At 42.3% G+C, this 18853-nt stretch overlaps 1 long non-coding RNA gene across 1 annotated transcript in view; it reads left to right on the top strand.

Moving 5' to 3' along the window:
* The window catches only part of LOC140599893 (uncharacterized), a 33447-nt gene that overhangs the window by 653 nt on the left and 13941 nt on the right, over positions 1 to 18853 (top strand). The window lies entirely within an intron of this gene.

Consider the following 18853-nt stretch of genomic DNA (forward strand, 5'->3'; position numbering starts at 1 on the left):
GGCGTCCCATGTTTAAATTCTTTTAAGCAGTTGGGGGAGGTCAGTTTCTCCCTGAGTCTTTTATACCTTGATGGTTTTCAGCTCAGAAATAATCCAAAAAAAAAAAAAAGAAAAGAAAAGAAAAGAAAAGAAAGAAGAAATGAAACGATCCACAAGCCAAATAATCCACAAAAAAAAAAAAAAAAAAAAAAAAAATCCACAAGCCAAAGTGGCACCCCTCGGGGCAATTCCTCCACAGCCCCTACGCACACCTGGGCACCAGGTATGCAGCGCCGAGCAACCCAGACGCAGCATAAGCCCTCCGTGACCCTTACCTTCGACAGCTTAAATCCCGAAGGACGTCCTCTCTTTCCTAATTTTCATAGATATTCACTATAAATCTGTTTGCAACCTTTATCACTCAAGTTCTGGACCCACGTGTCCACCTTGCAACCCTCCACATACTCCAAACTCCACTCGCCTCCGCACCTGACCATGAAAACCCTCTCTGGGGTGTCAAAGGAGAAAGAAAATTGACCTCCACTAAGGAACAGGCAAATCGGGTTTCTGCACCTGATTCTGCAATTAGGGGAGTGATTGGCAGCCACCTGTTCAAAATTAGAGCCTGTTGCTTCTGTTCTCCATCTCGGCCCTCTGTTCGAGGGGTTTCCCACTTTGCCTACAAACTGGAACCTCTAGGAACTACTTAGAAGGAGATGAAACCTTGTTCCAGGTAACAACCCCAGAGGCATCCTTCTCATTTGCTTTTGCAGGAAGGGCTGTGCTTATTTCAGAAGGAAGGAGAGGCACCTAGCCTCTCTGAGTCCCTCTGCCCTACATTTCCTCTATAAAAACTAATATTGATAAGGGAGAGCTTCGTTCTTGTCTCACAGAGTCGAAGACTGAATCTCATGGACAACAAAGTGAGCGAAGAGGTAGAAGTTTATTAAGCAGAGGTACAGAGAAAGCTCTTAAAGGTGAAAGGGGTCCTGAGAGGGTGGCCCCCTGAGGCCTTTTATGGTCTTTTGTAGGAAACTGACCAGGGAACTTGGTAGATTTCTCATCAATATCGGGGTGGATTTGTAAATATCATGTCTATATTTAGACACAACATGGTGAATTTGTAACTATCACAATGACAAACAAGATGTTCTTATAAATATCATGAGCCCAAACAAGGTGTTCCCTTCTCTCTGATTAGTATCTCCTGCATAACATTTCTCTACATCTGGGATTTCTCTGAGCCTAGTCAGGTAGCCCTTGGCCTTGAGATGCCATCTTATTGCCATCTTGGTTTGAGCAGGGACTATCGATAACACCTTAATGACATTTCTTTGTAGTCTGGTGAGTTCCTGCGATTACTCAGTAGCCATTAAAGGGGGATACTCCTAACATGTTGGAGCTAGGGAGCCAGGTTTATTTTTTTCTGTTTTTACTGTCTTGTGTCCCTTTTCTTGAGATCAGTAAGAGCCTGACTCTTGGGCCTTTCCTTTATCTTTCCCTGCCTAGCCCCGTCTGCCCCTAACTCATGACTGTGAATAAAATTGTATTTATTAACTAGCTATTTAAAAAAAAAAAAAGGATCCCTGGGTGGCGCAGCGGTTTGGCGCCTGCCTTTGGCCCAGGGCGTGATCCTGGAGACCCTGGATCGAATCCCACGTCAGGCTCCCGGTGCATGGAGCCTGCTTCTCCCTCTGCCTATGTCTCTGCCTCTCTCTCTCTCTGTGACTATCATAAATAAATTTAAAAAAATTTAAAAAAAAATAAAAATTAAAAATTAAAAAAAAAAAAACAGCTGCTGATGTATACCTTTGTTTTCTCAACCAGAATTTCTCATTTCCACACTCCGATTATCTTACTAGCAATAAACCTTAATACATGTTCAAGATCAATTGGTTAAAGAATTGTTTTTAACTTGATTCTGTATTCTATCCCTGTGAATAGCAAGGATATCCCAATTATTCCCCAAGACACCAGGGAGAGGAGACAGACCTAACATTTCTACAAAAGAGGGTTTCCAGTAAAAATCTTAAGTGCTCATCATTGAAGATGCATTTAATAATGTGAAGGAAAAAAAAAAGTGAAGACACCTTAACTAAAACTTGGAACTAGGCTAAAGGGACTGCTAAATGTCCTTTCCCCACTTCAGTAATTTTAAAATTGATCCACTTTCTTTTCCTTTTGCTATTGCCTTAGTTCAGTCTTATGATCCCTTGCCTGAATTCCTAGAACTGGTCTCTTTCCAATCCTACCTTCCTCTCTCTCTCATTCTCTACAGTACAACTTAAATGTTTTTGCTTTGGGGTTTTTTTTTTTTTTTTTTCTGGACTATTCTATAGTTCAGAAAAGCCCTTATATTCCTATAAGATAAACCAGATAAGCCATGAAAAATAGACCTAGATTTTCTTTTCTATTGTTGTGTGGTATTGATGTATTGTTGTTTAATTAAAAGAAAGAGCTGTCATGCTTTTATTAAAATGGACCCAAGTGCTACCAAGCAGACTTGTCAACTGATAACAACTGAGCTATCATGTGGCTTTATGATTTTTGGCGCAGGGCCTTGTTCTCTCTGTAGGCTCTCTCTCCTTGGTTAAGACAGCAAGCTGTGGACACTGCCCCATAAACAACCGATCTTCACTGTTCCATCCACCTTCTCAACCTTCAGAGCTCAGGTCCGGATCAAGGCCCTCTGAAAAGCCTTCTGCAACACACACACACTAATCTCGACATTTTCTTAGCTTCCTATGGGTACATCCAATGAGAATATCAAGCAGAACTACCATTGCCTGGCTTCTCTACTAGACTTAGAGAAAGTCTATGTCTTTCCTCTTTTATCTTCTGGCACAGTTAAGACAATTCTGTTAAATGAAAGACAAACAAATGAATAAATTAGTAAACATTACATATCAGTGTCTCATTATTAAATTTTATTTTTAGGGATCCCTGGGTGGCGCAGCGGTTTGGCGCCTGCCTTTGGCCCAGGGCGCGATCCTGGAGACCTGGGATCAAATCCCACGTCGGGCTCCCAGTGCATGGAGCCTGCTTCTCTCTCTGCCTGTGTCTCTGCCTCTCTCTCTCTCTCTCTCTCCCTGTGTGACTATCATAAAGAAATAAAAATTTTAAAAAATAAAAATAAATTTTATTTTTAACAGTTTTATTGTATAACTGACAGGCAATAAATTTCACGTAAAGTGTATACAGTCTGATGTTTCGATATACATATAAAACCATCACCAAAATCAAGATAGTGAGCATATTCAGTGCCCCCCTGTCTTTGCCCACATCCCCCCATCCCATCCCCAGGCAGTCACTGATCTGCTTTCTGTCACTGTGGATTAGTTCGCATTTTCTAGATTTTTATATAAATGCAATCATACAATATGTACTCTTTTTTGTCTTTGTTTTCACTCAACATGCTTATTGTGAGATTCATCCATGTTGTTTGAGCATCTTTCTATGTGCTTCTTTGCCATCATTCATCTTCTATTCAAATTGTGTCTCATTTTAAGTCCAAATTTTTGCATTGTTTTTCTGTTCTTACATAATTCAGGTACATTAAAAATAAGTGCTTTGTATTTTTGTTTTTCCTCAATGCTGGAAGAACAGTTCAACAAAGCTAATGGAATTATCTGGAATGATGAGAAAAACATAACTTCTTTTGCCACTTTGGGAGACTAGTGTTTATAAATATAATTTTTAACTGTTTATAAATATAAATGACAAACTTATAAATATATTCATTTATTTTTTTGGTAAATATATTTCTAGTAAAATATTGACACTTCAGTTTTGTTTTCAAATCAGCCCTGAGGGCAGCCGGGGTGGCTCAGCGGTTTAGCGCTGCCTTCAGCCCAGGGCCGGATCCTGGAGACGCGGGATCAAGTCCCACCTCAGGCTCCCTGCATGGAGCCTCCTTCTCCCTCTGCCTGTGTCTCTGCCTCTCTCTGTCTCTCATGAATAAGTAAATTTTTAAAAATCTTAAAATAAAAACAGCCTTGAGATGCAGAAAACATAAATTGCCCCCAAGGAGGGGTGCCTGGTTGGCTGTCTGTAGAACATGCAACTCTTGATATTGGAGTCTTGAGTTCAAGCCCTTGACTGAGTGTAAAGCTTACCTTAAAAAAAAATACACACACGCAAGGAAGTGTGAATTTGCCTCTGCCATCTCAGAATGGGTTTCTCCCCAGACTTGTCAAGTGTGAAGTTTGGGGTTTTCTAAGAGCTTAAACTTCCTCCTAACTTCTCTCCACAAAACTATCCTTGCAACCGTTCTGTAACACCATGTCTGTGTGAATATGCAAGTTTCCTCTTTTCAGTTCCTCATCTGAGGTTTGCACTTGCTGCTCCTTCAGGAGGCACACTTGTAAATCCAGAGAGTTAAGTCACACCTAAAAATCCTGACTGTGGGTCCTTTAAGACCTGTTTGCTATAAAAGGGATTGAGAAGTTGCAGAGCTGCTCAGTCTTCAGCCAACTAAAGCTAGAGTGCCATCTAGTGAAAATTTAGTTTAACATCTGCCAGGTGTGTCAGTTAAAATGGTGAAAGCAAAAAACTAAAAAAAAAAAAACAAAAACAGCAAAACTGAACTGTGAAATAGACTTAATTCTGTATAAAGAGCAGATTCTCACCCACAATGTTACCACATTGGTACACTTGTTCAGTTGTAAAATATAGTGGAAATACTTCTCACTGGTAATAGTTAAAGCCTAAAGTTTAAAGAAAGACTGTGTTGGGGTGCCTGGGTGGCTCAGTTGGTTAAGCATTGGACTCTTGATCTTAGGATCTTGAGTTCAAGCCTCATGTGGGGTTCCACACTGGGTATGGAGCCAACTTTATTTTTTTTTTTTAAAGACTGTATTTATTTATTCATGAGACACACACACACACAGAGGTAGAGACACAAGCAGAGGGAGAAGCAGGCTCCATGCAGGGAGCCAGATGCGGGACTCACAACCTGAGCCAAAGGCAGACGTTCAGCCGCTGAGCCAGCCGGGCACCCCTGGAGCCTACTTAAAAAAAAAATTGGTGACACAATCCATGACACATTCTCGGCCTCTCTCACACACACACACACACACACACACACACACACACACTCCACAATTAATCTACCTGCCCATCCTCTAAGTGATAGCTTCAAAATATACCCAGAATCTAACCACTTCTTACCACCTGCACTGTTACTCTAGCCCAAGACACCATCACCTGTAGCCTGGATCATTACATCAGCATCCTAATTAACTCCTCCAGGTCCATCCTTGCTCCTTGAGGTCTGTTCTCAACAGAGAGCCAGATCCATCCTTTGAAAAGGAAGTCAGGTCATGTCACTGCCCCACCGAATACCCTCCAGTAGCACCTCCACCCACCATGCCTTCCGATCACATGCCTGGCACCTTCCCTGGCTTCCATTCCTGCTACTTTCTCCCTTCAATAATACCTTTTCCAATGCACTGGACTCACCGTGTTGCTGCCATCTTGCATTTTTCAAACACATTTGCTGTTTCCCAGCTTGCTATACCACCAGCCTGGAGTGGTCTTCCCTCAGAAAATGAATACCACTAAACCCCTCATTTCGCTTGATTTTGTCAAATGCTTTTTCTGCATCAATTAAGAAGATCAAGTGGTTTTCCTGCTTCATTCTGTTAATCTGGTATATGACAGTGATCAATTTTTGTATGTTGAATCATCCCTGCATTCCAGGGGTCAATCCCACTTAGTCATCATGTGTAATCCTTTTACTAGGCTGCTGAATTCGGTTCTCTGGTATTTTGTTGCAGACTTTTACCCCTCCTCTCTTCTAAGTCTGCTCAGATGCTAACATCTCCACAAGGTCTGACCACCGTACTTGAAATTGCAATGCTTTCTTTCCCCGCTCTGCTTTTCTCCACAGGCATTCATCACTTATTTTGCTTACTGAACTAAAATGAGCAGAAGGACTCTCCATGAGGACAGGGATTTGTCTCCTTCTCTTTTTCCCACTAATTGAGGCCTAATTCACATGCACTGAAATGCACAAATCTCAAGCAAACAGTCTGATGAGAGGTGTTGGGTTTGGGCGTGGGTTTTTTTTTTTTTTTAAGATTTAATTTTTGAGATTTCCCACCAAGTCCTCCGAAGAACCAGTCAATACCTTAATTGCAGATTTCTTGCTTCCAGAACTGTGAGACAAGAGATACCAGATATGTCATACACAGTTTATGGCACTTTGCTATGGCAGCCTTGGGAAACTAATACACAAACCAAGAAGAAACTATTGATGCTTGAAAGTTCAAGGTCCAGAGAACACTGGATAAGCAGATTCAGAAGAAAAATTAGACACTGTGTATTCCCAGAGAAGGAAGACAACCAACTTTGGTGGAGTCCCTGCCATCTACCAGGCACTTGGAATGAAATTCCTGCTCGGCTGGTGAACCTGCCGGTGCCCATGTGTGGTTCGGAGCAAGCCCTCCGAGCCTCTGTATTCCATTCTGCAGGGAGGACAGCCCGGCCTCCTGGAAGCCCCAGTTGGAAGCTGCACACAAAACATTTGAAAAAAGGACTGAATGGCGCATTTGCTTTTCTTGTTTAGTTTTTACTTTCCTTTGTTTTTTAAAGCCACCGGAAGTTTGGTTTTATTTCCTTGTGGTCAAAAACTTCCTAAAAACAAACAATTTGTAAACATTTTCTCTCTTCCCATCTAAAAAAAAAAAAAAAAAAAAAAAAAAAAATTTAATTTTTAAGGAATCTCCACACCCAACATGGGCCTGGAACTTACAAGCCCGAGATCAAGATTCAAATGCTCTACCAACTGAGCCAGTCAGGTGCCTCTGATAGAGTTTTGACAAATGCATGCACGCATGTACCCACAACTGTCAAAATGCAGAACATTCCCTTTGCCCCCAGAAAGTCCCTCCTGCCCCTTCTCAGCTAATCTCATCCATCTACCCACCCACCTCTCAGGACCACTGTTTGGATGTCTGTTCACCATTGGTTAGTATTACTTGTTCTAGAGTTTCTCATAAATGGAATTACACAGTGTGTACTCTTTTGTATCTGGCTTCTTTTACTTAGCATTATGTTTTGGAGATTCACCATGTTATTGCTGATAGTGGTACCTTACTCTTTGCTGTCTTTCCGTAGCCTTCCATTGTGTGAACAGACTTTAGTTTACCTCTTTTTCTGCTTATTAACATTTCTGTTGTTTCCAGTTTGGGGTCATTACAGATAAAGCCCTGAAGCAGCTTAAACATTCTTGTAGGACTTTTCTTGTGATTATATGTTTTCATTTCTCATGTAAATACCTAGGAGTGGAATTGCTGGACTATAGGGTAGGTGATGGGGTTCAGGGCAAACTGCCCCAGGACATTCTACTTTGGCATGTAGATTATTTCCAGCTGAAGACAACAAAGCCCAACAGACTCAAAAAGAGTTTCTGACCTCCCCCTTAACTGACTAAAAGAATTTAGATAAGGACCCTGTACCAGAAAGAGAGCTATTCCCAGAGAGAAATTTTTACATCAGAAAGACTTATCTGGGGATCCCTGGGTGGCGCAGCAGTTTGGCGCCTGCCTTTGGCCCAGGGCGCGATACTGGAGACCCGGGATCGAATCCCACATCGGGCTCCCGGTGCATGGAGCCTGCTTCTCCCTCTGCCTATGTCTCTACCTCTCTCTCTCTCTCTCTCTGTGTGTGACTATCATAAATAAATAAAAATTTAAAAAAAAAAAAGAAAGACTTATCTGCTGGGGCACCTGGGTTGCTCAGTGGTTAAGCATCTACCTTTTGCTCAGGTCATGATCTCAGGATCCTGGGATCCAGTCCCACATTGGGCTCCCCACAGGGAGCCTGCTTCTCCCTCTCCTATATCTCTGCCTCTCTGTCTCTCATGAATAAATAAATGAAATCTTAAAAAAAAAAAAAAAAAAAGGAAAGAAAGAAAGACTTATCTGCATAGCATGGCAAACATTTATTTATCAAACATTTGCTCTTCCCATCTCCCTGTGAATTGTCTTCCTTCCCCTTGAAACCCTAGACCCCAGACTGATAAGAAATCATACAGAAAAGTTTTAGGACAGCAAACAAGTATTGAATTCTAAGGCCAGTCATGACCTAAGCTTAAAGTAGATGCTTAACTGACTGAGCCATGCAGGTGCCCCTAAACCAAGCTGATTTTTATTTTTTATTTTTTTTTTAAAGAAAGTTTCTAAAAACAAAAACAACAACAAAAAAAGAAAGTTTCTTTTTTTTTTTTTTTTAAGATTTTATTTATTTATTCCTGAGAGACAGAGAGAGAGAGAGGCAGAGACACAGGCAGAGGGAGAAGCAGGCTCCATGCAGGGAGCCCGACGTGGGACTCGATCCCGGGACCCCAGGATCACACCCTGGGTGGAAGGCAGGCGCTTAAACTGCTGAGCCACCCAGGTTGCCCCCAAGCTAATTTTTAATGTTTCATTTGTTTAAAACAAAAATGGCCCTGCAGCAGCACTGAGCCTTTGCCAATTTTCTCATCAGCAAAATCTTTTTTCAAATGAAATATACCCCAGAACCTAAAAAGGTGTGGTGGGCCCCTTCTCCCAGCTGACTTGGTGTCTCCCCCCTGGAAGGAGACCTGTGCTTGTCCCACATAAAATTGGGAATCAAAATACTTGCAGTTCCAAGTACCCCATGGCAGTGCTTCTCAAACCAGGACATGCATACCAACTAACCTAGGAATCTTGTTAAACATCCGATTCTGGTTCAGGTCAAGGAGGTACCTGTTTCTTTCTTTGCTCAACTTTCTTTCAAGATTTTATTTGAGAGAGAGAGAGAGAGAGAGAGAGAGAGAGAGAACAAGTGGGATGGGAGGGGCAGAAGGAGAGAGAGAAGCAAACTCTCCACCGAGCAAATTGCTCAATGCGGGGCTCAATCCCAGAACCCCAAAATCATGACCTCAACTGAAGGCAGACTCTCAATCACTGAGCCACCCAGGTGCCCCTGAAAGTCTGCATTTCTCACAGGTCCTCCAGGAAGGCAGTGCCATCAGTGGGTATCACCGAAAAAGAGTTTTAAATTATACATGCACTCTCCTCAACACATATTTAGGTACAGAATCCTCAGAATGGAATCTGGGAGCTATAATTTTTAAAGCTCCCAACGCCAGTTCTATTTACAAACACAATTCCAGAACCATGTGTTCCAAACTCCCTTGGTGATAAGACCCATCTGAGACACTTGATTAAATATTCCAGTTCCCAGACTCTGGCCTAGAGATGCCGACCTAAAATGGTGTGGGATGGAACCCAGGAATCTGTTTATTTTATAAGAGACACAGCTGCGTAGGAGGCCAAAAGTTTGACAGACAGTGGACTTCAAACATAATTTCAAAGCCACTCTATTCTGCGTTCCAGCTCTCAGATTTCTTCATTCTTTCATTCATGTGAAATCCCTGTTAACTTCTGAATGATCTCCTCCAGGTCTTGATAAGCTGCTCTGTTTCTTTATCTTGACCTTAATCAGACTTTCCAGTGGTGTTTCTAAAAGGAACTCAAGCATTCCCCCCAGAGGGCAGTTTAGAAAGTTTAATTATTGTTTACATAGGAAAAAAAAATAACCCAAGAATTTTAGCATGACCTTTTATTAGAGAATGCCTGGCATGAGAACTCTCAAGAGGAGCAGTCAGTTTAGAAGAAGAGTGGAATGCTTTATAGGACGTTAGCAAGAGGAGTCTGCCAAAATTCAGGTGGCTTTGGAAATAGAGAGGAATTGTTCTGCAGGCTCAGCAGCCATACCTTGAGCAATCTGGATTTTACCTAGAGTGATGATGGGCAGGATCAGATGGGGCTAAAGTCCTGTGCAGGAGGGATGGGGCAGAAAGCTACTGGACAGACACCTGCCAGGTCCTCGGAGGAAAATGTCCAGCCTTTCAGGGTCTTGAAATCTCTCATCTTGGTCAACAGGGATCTCTAATTTCATATCTTGGTTTAACCATCTTAGCTTGTTTAGTTCACGAGATCTACATGACTCCTGAAGATTGCTATCCCAGACTCTGGTAGGAATGAGCATCAAGGCTCTCCGTGCCTTTTACCTTTGTGGTTAAATTCCAGTCATTTGTCAAGTGAGTGGTAGCACAAAGGGGACAATAGGGAATGACTATGGAGACAAGTATTAGCATGAGATTTATCTGAAGGTCTTGAACAGTGCCTCTAAGTCCTGTTAATAACGGCTCTTAGGGTCTGTGTGTTTATACCCCCCTCCAAATCCATATGTTGGAACCCTAATTCCCTGTGTTGATGGTATTTGGAGATGAGGCCTTTGGGAATCAATTATGGCATCAGTGTGGAGCCCTCATGATGGGATTTGTGCCCTTATAAGAAGAGACAGAAGAGAATTTGCTTCTCTTTCTGCTCACCACCATGTTTACACCACCATGGTTACCATGGCCATGTGTAAAACAGGAAGAGGAACTTGACCAAGAGCCTAACCGTGTGGCACCCTAATCTTAGACTTCCGCTCTCCAGAAATGTGAGAAACATGTGTTTGCTATTTAAGCCACCCAGCCTATGGTATTTTATTAATTCTGAACTGGACCACCTGGGGTTAGGAGGGAAAACCAATCTCATCCTCATCCTAAACCTATAGAGAAATGAAATTTGATATTAACGGTTTTGTGTAACATTTTCTTTGTTCATCCTCCTTCGTTGCCCAAAGTATCAAATATTAGAGAAGGAAACTTTAAGTATTTATTTTTAGCAATAAAAGCTTAAACTAGGGGCAACTGAGTGGCTCAGTCAGTTAAGCATCTGACTCTTGACCTCAGCTCAGTCTCGGCCTCAGGGTTGTGAATTCAAGTCTAGGTTGGGCTCCATGCTAGGCATGGAGCTGGGCATTGTTTCCAAGGTCTTGGGTAGAAGCTATTCATGGCTAGCCACCTACTGGGTACATTGAGGCCCTTGAAAAAATGATCTTCACAATGTCTTCTGTTTCTTTCTTTTTTTTTTTTTTTTTTTTAAGATTTTATTTATTTACTCATGAGAGACACAGAGAGAGACACAGAGACATAGGCAGAGGGAGAAGCAGGCTCCCTGCAGGGAGCCCAATGCGAGACTCCATCCCAGGACCCCGGGATCACACCCTGAGCTAAAGGCAGATGCTCTACCACTGAGCCACCCGGGCATCCCAATGTCTTCTCTTTCTGATAGAGTTCTTCTTGATACTGTTGGAGAACAGTCTTACATTGATATGATTTTCAGTATGCCAAGTCTCTAAGATGAAGGTTATGAAGGGATTCTTGTGGTTTATTTTTTTTTTTTTTTAAGGTTTGATTTATTTATTTATTTAGAGAGAGAGAGAGCTTGAGAGCATGAGTGGGAGAGGGGCAGAGGGAGGAGAGAGAATCTCCAGTAGAATCCCTGATGAGTGTAGAGCCCAACCTAGGGCCCAACCTCCTGACCCTGAGATTACAACCTGAGCCGAAATCAAGAGCTGGGCACTCAACCAACTTAGCCCCCAGGTGCCCCAGCTTATCTTTTGGATTTGATTGGAGAACATACTTTGTATGATTTTAATACTTTTAAACCTATTGAGACTTGTTTTTTCCCTTAATATATCATCTATCCTGGAGAATGTTCCTGTGTACTTGAGAAGCACATGTATTCTGCTCTCATTGGATGTAGGGTTCTATCAATGTCTGTTAAATCTAGTTGATTTGTAGTTTCTCTTCTGTTTCCTTGTTGATCTTCCACCTAGTTGTTCTAATTATTGAAAGAGGGACATTAAAGTCTCCACTTTTTTTTAAAGATTTTATTTATCTATTCATGAGAGACACAGAGACAGAGAAAGGCAGAGACATAGGCAGAGGGGGAAGCAGGCTCCATGCAGGGAGCCAATGTGGGACTTGATCCCAGGACACCCTGAGCCAAAGGCAGACACTTAACTTCTGAGCCACCCAGGTGTCCCAAAGTCTCCACTTATTAAATTTTCTACACCTCCTTTCAGTTCTGTCGGTTTTTGCTTGATGTATTTTGTGGCTTCATTATTAAGTGTGTATATAATTGTAATACATTCTTGATGGATTGGCCCTTTTGTCATATAATGTCCTTTGTTTCTCATAACTATTTTTGTCTTGATTGTCTGTTTTGTCTAATATTGTTTTAGCCACTCCAGCTATCTTCTGTTTACTCTTTTCATGGAATATAGTTTTCCATTCTTTACTTTCAAGTGATTTATGTCTTTGAATCTAAAGTGAGTCTCGTGGAGACAGGATATACTTAGATCATGTGGGTTTTTTTTAGTTCACTCTGCTCATCTCTGCCTTCTAATTGGAGTTTTAATCCATTTATATTGTGCATATACTGATAAGGAAGGACTTCTCCCAATTTGCTACTTGTGTTCTGTCTCGTGTCTCTTTTGTTCTTTCATCCTTCTATCACTGCCTTCCTTTGTGTAAATATTTTCTTGTGTACCATTTTAATTCCCTTGTTATTTGTTGTAATATATATTTTTTGAGTAACAGTAGTCCCCCTCTTATCCAGGATTTCATTTTCCATGGTTTCAGTTACCTGTGGTCAATCTTGGCACATGTTTTTTATTGTTATTGTTTTTTATTGCTGTGGCTTTTTAAGATTTTATTTATTTATTCACAAGAGACAGGGAGAGGGAGGCAGAGACACAGGCAGAGGGAGAAGCAGGTTCCATGCAGGGAGCCCGATGTGGGACTTGATCCCAGGACTTCAGGATCAGGCCCTGAGCCAAAGGCAGATGATCAACCACTGAGCCACCCAGGCGTACCTTGGCACATGTTTTGAAAACAAAATCCTTGTCCTAATGGAGTCCTCTTTCTCATGGAGGAGACAGGTAATGAAGACATAAAGACATATGTCAACTATTGATAGTTTCTAAGAAAAAAAGGATGCCTAGGTGGCTCAATTAAGCATCTGCCTTCAGCTCAAGTCCTGGGATGGAGCCCTTTGTTGGGCTTCTTGTTCAATGGGGAGCCTGCTTCTCCCTCTCCCTCTGCCCTTCTCTCCACTCATGCTTGTTCTCTCTGTCCACTCTCTCTCTCTCTCAAATAAATAAGATCTTTAAATTTTTCTTTTTTTCTTTTTTTTTTAAGATTTTTATTTATTCATTTGACAGAGGGGAGGTGGCACAAAGGGGGAGAGGCAGGCATAGGGAAAGGGAGAAGCAGACTCCCCACCAGGAAGAAAGCCCGATGCAGGGCTCCATCCCAGGACCCTGGCATCATGACCTGAGCCAAAGGCAGCTACTCTACCAGTTGAGCCACCCAAGTACCTCTAAAAAAATTTTCTAAGAAAAAAGCAGAATAAAAGGATTAGAGAAAAATGTGTTAAAGTGCAATATGCAATAATGTTTCCTTTTTTTTAAAGATTTATTTATTTATTCATGAGAGACACAGACTGAGAGAGAGAGGCAGAGACATAGGCAGATGGAGAAGCAGGCTCCTCGCAGGGAGCCTGATGCAGGACTCTATCCCAGATCCCAGGATCACAACCTGAGCAGAAGGCAGGCACCCAACCACTGAGCCACCCAGGCGTTCCGCAATAACGTTTCATAGGAAGGGTCAAGGAAGTAAAAAGATGTCAGAACAAATGTTTCATAAGTTACACAGGATGGGGGATGTCTGGGTGGCTCAGTAGTTGAGTGCCTGCTTTCAGCCCAGGGTATGATCCTGGAGTTCCGGGATCGAGTCCCACAGGCTCCCTGCGTGGAGCCTGCTTCTCTCTCTGCCTGTGTCTCTGCCTCTCTCTATCTGTCTGTCTCTCATGAATAAATAAATAAAGTCTTTAAAAATTTAAAAAAAAATAGTTACCTGGGAGAAAAAGAAATGTATGTACAAATTGCTTTTCTCCTCAGAACAGAGCCAAAGTCCTTACAATGAGTTTTAAGGCCACCACTGCACCTCTGAGATCACCCCCAACTCTCCTCCCCTGGCCCTGTTGAGGATTTAGTCACCCTGGCCTTCCTCCTGCTCCTCCCGTGAGCTAAGCTAGCATTCCCACTGCCCTTTTGCTCCCCACCCAGACAGCCAAGATTCCCTCTTGCTTCCATCAGAGCTCTGCTCTGGGTCACCTTGTCCTAGGGTCTCTTCGACGACCCCATATAAGATGATACTGCCACGCCCACCCCAGCATTCCCCAACCCTCCCCTATTTTTCCCCCAACATTTTTATTACCATCTGACAAACCATATGGCTTCCTTATCTAATTTTCCAACTGCTTGTGTCCCCGCTAAAATATAAGCTCCACAAAGACAGGGACTTTGTTTTGCTTACAACACTGAGAACGTTGAATGGCACATCACAGGCACCCAACAAATATTTATGGAATGAGTGAATATGTAGCAAAGAAGTAACAGAGACAGTGTATGAATTTAGAAAAAGGAGCTGTTATTGTGAAAAGGTTCAGGCCAGAGAAGACAACACGAACGGTAACAGCTGAGCGGACATGCTGTGGTCACACTACCCACCAGATAATGTTCTCAGTCCTTTACTTAAATCGTCTCTTTCAAGCTTCAAGATAAGTCTAGAATGTAGGAACTATTATGACTTCTGTTTTACAGGCAATGAAATGGAGGCCCAGGGAGGTTAGATAACATGCTCAAGGGCTCATAAATGATTTGCAGGGGAGCTGGGATGGCAAAGTCTGGTTCTGGAGCTGTTCCCTTATAAGCTGTGCACCAGGCTCTATTCCCTTAGTCTTCCAGGATTTAGACTTGGTAATGAGAAAGGAGAAAGATATTTCAAGCACAGAGTGAAAGGCAAGAATTTACATGTTTTTTTCTGGAGAGAATAAAGAGCATTCATGGACGCCAGGGAGTGGGAGATGAAATTAGGATAAGGTGGGGGCCAGTTGGTAGAGGGCCTCAATGGCCTGGCTTAGAAGCTTAGATTCCATTAGTAATTTTAATGGGGAATCAATCATGGCAGGTGGGTGATCAGAGGAGTAACAAAATGAAGATGGCAATTTAGTTCCTGTCAACGTGTTAATGGCCTCTGAAAATAAAGTACACAAAATAAGGACCATTGGGAAAGATAAAGGAAAAGCTTTCTCATCACCAAGCTCAAACTACTGTGTTTTAATTATGCGTTGTAAAAAGATGGTAAGACAGCCAGGTATCCTCACCAACTTTCCCTGTCTGCAAAAGACAGATGTACAAGTCAACAATTATTGTTAGCAGTGATGATACAATCATGACCTAGTATCACCCATGTCCTTCATTTCATGTCCTTTACATAAAGTATTTCGTTTAATCTATGCAGAACATGATGCTCAGTTCTAGAATCTTAGGCTGTTATAATAACAGAAAAGAAACTTTCATGTCACCCACATATGTCAATTTTTTTCTACAACATCTGAAGATGACTGGAGTCACTAGACTCTAGTGCCCTGCCTATTGAGCCATGTCTGCCTCTGTAGCAGCATCTCACAGTCTGTTCCCAACCCTCAGCCCACAGTGATCCTTGGGAGCTGAACGTTGGGGACAGCGCCAATGCTCCTTTGATGAAATCAACACATATGGCACTGACGTTTTTTGAATTTGCTAGTGCATGTCCCTCAGGGGCCTACTGCGAAACCTCATAGAAACCTCATGTATGATGGCTAATGATAACCATTAGAGAGATCGCCCCAACCAGCTCACTCGTCAACAACACTCTGCTGAGAATCTGCTAGGGGTAGACACTGTAGGAGAAATGAAAATGGGTAAGACTTGGTCCTTGCCTTTAACAGTGACCTTGATTAAGTAACTTAGCCTCTCTTTGCTTCAAAGTTCTGTTCATGCCCATAAAATGAGACAGTGAGAGGTACCTGCATCATAGGGCTGTGGTGAGGATTAAATGAACCAATGCGGGGACGCCTGGCTGGCTGAGTCAGTTAAGCCTCTGACTTCAGCTCACATCATGATTTTGGGGTCCTGGGATGGAGTCCTGAGTCCAGGACTGCCCTGCTTCTCCCTCTCCCTCTGCCCCTCCCTGCTTGTGCTTTCTCTGTCTCTCTCTCAAATAAATAAATAATCTAAAAAATATTATATGAGTCAATGCATACAAGCTTCTTAAAGCCTGACCATAAGAAATATTCAATAAGTGTTTATAGTAATAATAATTATGTAAACTACCAATGAGTATTATATCCCTACATGAATCAATCAGCTAAAATTTTTATAAACTCACCACCTGAAGTCCTTGTCTGTTTGTTATTTCAGGAGCTGGAGTGTATCTTTACACAATAACATTGTAATAAATGATTCTTAGTTCCCAGGCCCTCAAACAAAAGGCTCATTATGCCATGCTAGTTTAAAAACAAATTTAAGACTATTCTATTGTAATAACAGAAAATAAATGGAACAATGATTAAAAATATAATCAGTAGCTTTTTATTTATCTTGAAAGTTGGCACCTGAAGAAAAAGAGTAGAGTTTTAAAAGGATCTAAAGGGGGACGCCTGGGTGGCTTAGTGGTTGAGCCTCTGCCTTCGCTCAGAACGTGACCCTGGTGTCCCAGGATCGAGTCCCACATCGGGCTCCCTGCATGAAGCCTGCTTCTCCCTCTGCCTGTGTCTCTGCCTCTCTCTCTCTGTGTGTGTGTGTCTCTCATGAATAAACAAATAAAATCTTTAAAAAAAAGTTATTTAAAAAAGTGACTTTGTAAAAAAATAATAAAATAAAAGGATCTAAAGGAAAATAAATAAATATTTTAAAAATAAAAAATAAAAGGATGAAAAGGAATGTGGAAAAGTGTGACAAGAGGAAGAGAAGCATCTAGGTACTTAAAAGTTTTTAGGGGTTGACACTTCAGTTTTTTTAGAAACTCTTATTTTATTCACTACTTATATGGCTTTTGTTTTCAGCCACTATTAGAAGTAGTTTTGCAGGGTGCCTGGGGGGCACAGTTAGGCATTGCACTCTTGGTTTCAGCTCAGGTCAGGATCTCAGGGTGGTGAGATGGAGCCCCTCCCCACCCCACCCCACCCTCAGCCTAGGGGCTCAGCGGGGAGCCCACTTGGGATTCTCTCTCCCTCTGCCCCTCCCCCCATGTCTTGTCTCTCTCAAATACATAAATCTTTAAAAAAAAAAAAAAGTGGTTTTGCACCTGTACACGGAATTAGGGACAGAAGAGGACCAAAAGAAGCTATATTTTTCTTAAAGCTATGTGTATACATGTAGGAGGAAAAAACTGGAATGGAACTAAGTTCTTCATTAAGAAATAAGGGCAAGTAGAGGCCCCCAAAAAGAAAAAAAAAATATTGCAGCAGTTCTTGACTTTCATAATTTCAACCCCTGCACGTTTCAAACCTGCACTGCTACACAGAAAATATTGGGACCCACCGAATGAGGAAGTTGAGCCCCTCTGCAGAGGTTTCTAACAGCCAGCAGTACAGTATGCCATCTTTGCTTGGTGCTGTTTGCCATGTGATTTAATACCCTGTTTTGTTTTCCATTATTTTAATTTTAAAAATGTGAAGAAAAAAAAAAGCGGGGCGCCTGGGTGGCTCAGTGGGTTGAATGACTCACTCTTGATTTCTTTGGTTCAGGATCTCAGGATCCTTGGAGGGAGCCTGGTGCCCTGCGCTCCACCCAGCCCCACGGAGTCGGCTTGAGATCCCCTCCCTCTGCTCGCTCTCTTTCTCAATAAATACGTAAATACATACATACATGCATAAAATCTTTAAAAAAAAAAAAAAAGAAATGCTGTACATAGGTAGGTACAAGTGGAAAGAGATGGGCAAGCCCAAAGCGAGCAGCACGCGCGCCTGGTGGTCGCCCGGGTGGCCACCAGGGGGCGCCCTCGGCCCATAACTGCCTGGCAAGCGGCGCTGCAAGTGGGGAAGGGCCGTTTCCAGGGCAGTTGCAGTAGGAAAAACCACCAACCTGCTGTTTCATGCATTCATTCAGCTGAGATTTTTACAAACTAGTATTTGTAACCTAGAGACTGCCAGAGATTCAGGGTGTGATTAGGGGTTCACTGTGTCACTAAGATACCTTGTTTATGTGTTTTTAAAATGTAGTCTTGGGAGTAGTTGACTTCTCCATTCTCTTAAGAGCCTGTAGAATTATTCCAGTTCTGGCTTGGCCCTGTAACTTTTATCTGCCCGAGTAGATAATCTTATCTCTTTGAACTCTGAAACACCAAATCTAAGAATCTGACCTTAGATTTTTATCTCTTTAAATGAGATAAATGGGAGACGCCAGTGGCTCAGTTGGCTAAGCGTTTGCCTTCCGCTCAGGTCATGATGCTGGCATCCTGGGATCAAGCCCCACGGGGGGATCCTTGCTCAGGGAAGTCTGCTTCTCCCTCTGCCTCTGCCTCTGCCCCCTGCTCCTGCATGCTCTCTGTCAAATAAGTAATTAAATCTTTAAAATAAATAAACGGTTTGCACTTACATTTATTTGCATAAGTAGTGCTATTTATGTCAAGACAAGACTCAGATTCTAGACCAAACCAAACCCCCAGTCAAGGAAATGGCAGTCATCCAACCCCACTCAGTTTCCATGGCTCTGCCTGTCGTGAAGGCATGTACTGTTGCTGCATGATGGGTACAGGGCCCCTTTCTCTTGCATTTGTACTGTTCAGTAGTTTGCTTTTCCCTTTCAGCTATTTCCTCTTGCTGACGATCTGCTTTTTTAAGGCCTCAGTTACTTTAAACCACTTAAAGGACAGCTGGGCTGCGTGAGAAATTGTGGCTGGTAAGCTTAGGTGGCCACTAAGGTAGGGCTTCCTTGGAGCAGAAAGCAGGCGGGGACCTCACATTCCAGAGTCTGGTCCTTCTTGCCACACAGTCCAAAAACCAACTGTGGCAGGGCATGATGGTTGAGTCTTATACTACCACATTCCCAAGCTGTTGTTGCATGAAATGTTTTTCATTTTATTAAATCATAATGAACAACTAGGGCATAGAAGTAA

Source organism: Vulpes vulpes, chromosome 8 (genome assembly GCF_048418805.1).
Source record: "Vulpes vulpes isolate BD-2025 chromosome 8, VulVul3, whole genome shotgun sequence".
NCBI classification, from domain to species: domain Eukaryota; kingdom Metazoa; phylum Chordata; class Mammalia; order Carnivora; family Canidae; genus Vulpes; species Vulpes vulpes.